The sequence below is a fragment of the Mixophyes fleayi genome, chromosome 7 (genome assembly GCF_038048845.1).
Source record: "Mixophyes fleayi isolate aMixFle1 chromosome 7, aMixFle1.hap1, whole genome shotgun sequence".
NCBI classification, from domain to species: Eukaryota; Metazoa; Chordata; class Amphibia; order Anura; family Limnodynastidae; genus Mixophyes; species Mixophyes fleayi.
Window position 1 is genome coordinate 91,746,953 of NC_134408.1, and position 4,574 is coordinate 91,751,526.

The 4,574-nt window shown below is 42.4% G+C and overlaps 1 protein-coding gene across 1 annotated transcript in view; it reads right to left on the minus strand.

The window, feature by feature from the left end:
• The window catches only part of VPS8 (VPS8 subunit of CORVET complex), a 361,642-nt gene that overhangs the window by 341,523 nt on the left and 15,545 nt on the right, over positions 1-4,574 (minus strand). The gene's annotated exons all lie outside the window — the stretch shown is intronic.

Below are 4,574 nucleotides of genomic sequence, written 5' to 3' on the forward strand. Positions count from 1 at the left end.
TCTGCTTCCCAATTCTTCACCCCCGGAATGTGAATGGCCGAAATCTTGGACACTTGATGCTCTGCCCAAGACAAAATGCACCTGGTCTCTCGCATGGCAGCCGCACTGCGAGTGCCCCCCTGGTGGTTTATGTATGCCACCGTGGTGGCGTTGTCGGACTGAATTTGTAGTGGCTTTCCTCTTAGAAATTTCTGGGCTCCTATCAGAGTATTGTACACTGCTCTGAGCTCTAGTAAGTTTATTGGGAGAAGTGATTCTTGAGGGGACCAGAGACCCTGAAGCCTCAGAGTTCCTGTAACACCTCCCCATCCCAACAGACTTGCGTCTGTTGTGACTAGAGTCCTAGCCCAGGTCTGTAAGGATTGACCCTTTTCCAGATGGGTTTGGGACATCCACCAGACAAGAGACAGCCTTGTGGATCTGGACAGACGAATAATCTGCTTGTCTAAGTTCTCCTGAGACCCTGACCACTTGAGTAAGATCTCTGCCTGAAGTGGACGGGAATGAAACTGTGCAAAAGGGACTGCTTCGAAAACCGAGACCATTGTCCCCAAGAGTTTCATGCAACTGAGGACTGAGACTCTCTTTTTTACTAGAATGACTCTGGTATAGAAAAGAGCCTAGGTCGAAATCAATATTCAGACCCTTAGGGGTTAAAGTTTCAAGATTAAAAATCCATTTGGCTTCCTCCTTAGATATAGATGCTATAAAATCCCCCCCTCTCCAAGGCTTTTTCATTTTCTTAATTCCAACGAATTTAAGTAAAGTAGGATCATGGTTGTGTACTTTTGAAAAGTGTGCAGATACACTTTGTGATTCTAGTTCATTCCTAATATTTCGTAAGTGTTCCAAAATTCTGACTTTCAAGCTCCTCACAGTCCTGCCTACATACTGCAGACCACATGGGCACTCTAGTAGATATACGATGCCTACCATGTCACAAGTAATCCGTTCTCTTATTTCGTGGTTGCTCCCATTTGTATTTGAAGAAAAGGTCATTGTAGGTTTCGTAGTATTCATTTTAGTCTCCTTACATGCCTTACATCGGTTACAGTAAAAGAATCCTTTTCCCTGTTCATTCAGCCATGTTTCCTTAGAGTCAGGTTTGGCCAGTGGGACGTAGCTATTAGTTAAAATGTCCTTAAGATTGGCTGCCTTTTTATAAACCATCCTTGGTTGTTCTGGAAGTATGGTAGACAACTTTTCATCCATTAGAAGGATATGCCAATGCTTTCTCACCAAGCCTTCAAATGTTTTAGCCCTATTACTATACTGAGTAATGAAGAGGACTTCATCTGTTTTAGTATTCTTCCCAACCCTTGATACAAGCAGATCCTCTCTCTTCATTTCTTTGGTTTCCAAGTAGGCTCTTCCTATGACCTCATCATCATAGTTCCTTTCTTTGAACCTTTTCTTTAGATCCTCCGCTTGTTGCTCAAAGGTGGAGATATCCGAGCAGTTTCTTCTAACCCTCGTCTGGCTTTTAGGTATGTTATTTAGCCATCTTCTATGGTGATTACTAGTTGAAGGTATGAAGGTATTCCTATCAACGGGTTTTAGAAAAGTTTTAGTCTGCAGTTGGTCATTCTCCACATATATTTCCAGGTCCAAAAACTCTATCCTCTCTTGGCTAATATGTTCAACAAATTTAATGTTGAGACTGTTGTCATTGATGTAAGTGACAAATTCATGCAGTTCTAATAAAGGGCCATCCCAGATACATATAACGTCATCTATGTATCTTCGCCATTCAAGCAAATGTTTCTTGAATAGGTTATTATTCCAGATATGGGTGTTCTCCCAGTACGCCAAGAACAAATTCACGTAACTGGGAGCAAATTTACTACCCATAGCGGTCCCTTTAATTTGCTTATAGAACTCACCCTGGAATCAGAAATAGTTGTGTTCCAATGTAAAGGAGATGGCTTGAATAATAAATTCAATTTGTTCGAGAGGAATAGTATTTTCTTCTAACAATAGATTCCTAGTATGCTCACATCCACTAGAATGGGCAATGATCGTATATAGGAACGTGACGTCACAGGTCATAAGTATATATCCATTCTTCCAAGAGGTGTTTTGAATCATTTCAAGGACCTGTGTGGTGTCCCTTAAATAACTACGTTGTTTTTTGACCACAGGTTGTAAATATTGCTCAATATATTCAGAGATGTTAGACGTAAAAGACCCAATGCCAGATACAATGGGTCTTCCAGGTGGTGTGGTAAGGCTTTTATGTATTTTCGGAAGAGTGTAAATTACAGGGATTCTAGGATGTTGGTTATGCAGATATTCATACTCAGATTTATTTAAAATTCCTTTGGTAAAAGAATTCTTCAGTAATTTCTCCAATTCCATATTAAACATTGAGGTGGGGTCACTCTCTAAGGGTGCATAGGTGGTCCCATCATTAATCTGCCCTTGTAATTCTTTTAGATATTTTTCTTTATCAAGGATAGTGACTCCTCCTCCCTTATCTGCTGGTTTGATGACCCGTTGACGGTCATTCTTTAGTTGATTTATAGCCAAATATTCCTTTTTGGACAAGTTGGGGTTCCTTCCCACCCTTGTGCTGATATTAGGCATATTCCTAAGGTCTTCCTCCACCAATTTCTGAAAAGTCTCCACATAAGGGCCTTTGATGTAGCTAGGATAGAAGGTTGACCTTTTTCTCAGGTCGGTATGGATATATTCAGAATTTCTTATATCCTCCAATCCCTGAATTTTCTCTCTCTGAAAGAATTTCTTCAATGTAAGCTTCCTAATAAACTTATGCAGATCTATATATGTATTGAATTTATCAAAACGATTATTAGGAGCAAATTTTAAACCTCTATTAAGCAACTCAATCTCTGTATTGTTCAATGGCTGCTTAGCCAAATTGAAAACCCCTTCCATTTCTGTGTTGTGCTGTTCAGCAGTAATCATTTTCTGATTTTCGGTCTTGCTCCTAACCTTTCGACCTCCTCTTCTTCCTCTTGTGAATCTAGTCTCCCTTTTCTCTTGTTGTTTTTTGTCAAAAAAGTTATACAGTACTGTCTGTGAAAATTCCTGTAACATGAAATAACTCACATGACAAAAGCATACATATGTAAAACCTCCACAAAACATTCCATTTAGTCATACAAGCCTGTTAATCTGTAAGACAGTTATGTCTGTCGGTAGAGGAGAGGCAAAGCAGAGGATCTGGCCAGCGCTGACACGCTGTTTACTTCCGTGTTCCCACAAGTAGACTGGGTCCTGTGCGCGGGGAAATACAGCCTGGGAGGAGGAACTTGTCATTACTTCTCCTCCCCTTTCTGCTGCTTCTGTCCACCCTGACTTTGCAAAAATGGCCACCATGAAGCGCTGAACTCGCGCTGTATCCAGCTATAATGCCCAGGAGCGCGAGTCATGAAAAACGGCCAACTCACCTCTAAATGAGTGTGAGCGCCGCTTGTCCCCTCTTTTCCTAGCTGCTCGTTGCCATAGGGGCGAGCGGGGACCTGCCGGCATCTGAAGCGGCATGGGAGGAGAAGCTGACTGCAAACTCTCTCCCCTTGTCCGCTATCCTGGAGTCCTGTGCTAATCTAAGGGGAAATACCGGCAGAAGGTGAAGGTAAGTGAGCCCAGGGCTTCTCTTACCTGCGCTGGGACCCAGAGTGAGCAGAGCTGCGTCCTACTCACTCTCCTGGGTCTTAGGCTGGAGTCCCGCGCTGCACCTAAGGGAAAGAAAAAATAAAAACAAGTTATATCTATAAAGACTAATAGAGTATAGGCAGGATCCTATACTCCAGTGACCTTAGCTCCAAGTCACTTACAAAAAACTGAGGATCTCTCTGAGAGGGGGGGTTAAGTAGAGGAGGAGTGCACAGACTTAACAAGTTAAAGTGACAAGACTCCTGAGCCCACTACTATACCCCAATGTCTCGCAGTGTCCCCCAATGGCAGGAAAGAGAAATGACCAAACACACTAATTAGAAGGGGTGTGCACATACCCTTGGCTATGTAGTGTATGTTTTTACGAATAATCTACAATCATAACAAGATATTTCTCCTACCTCTGTAGGTAGGATTGCAATTTTATACTGAGCTGGTTTTTATTATGTTTAACACACCTGGCCTTGTCACATACCCTTCATTGGACAGCACGGTGGCTCAGTGGTTAGCACTTATGCCTCACAACACTGGGGTCATGAGTTTGATTCCCATCCATGGCCTTATCTGTGAGGAGTTCGTATGTCCTCCCCCCTCTGTTTGCGTGGGTTTCCTCTGGGTACTCCGGTTTCCTCCCACACTCCAAAAACATACTAGTAGGTTAATTGGCTAGTCTCTGTCTCTGTGTGTTAGGGAATTTAGACTGTGAGCTCTAATGGGGCAGGGATTGATGTGAGTGAGTTCTCTGTACAAACAGATAAGGGACTAGTTAAATAGATCCATCAGGTCTATTTAACAAATCCTGTGAAACCAGCAAATCATAGTAATGTGAAAATGGACCTGGCCATGAAGGGTAGAACTCTGTCCCATCTCTAACCCCTTGTTGTTTTGATAAAGGATTCTGGGTGAAAATAACCATGCGCTACGAAACGCAGAAG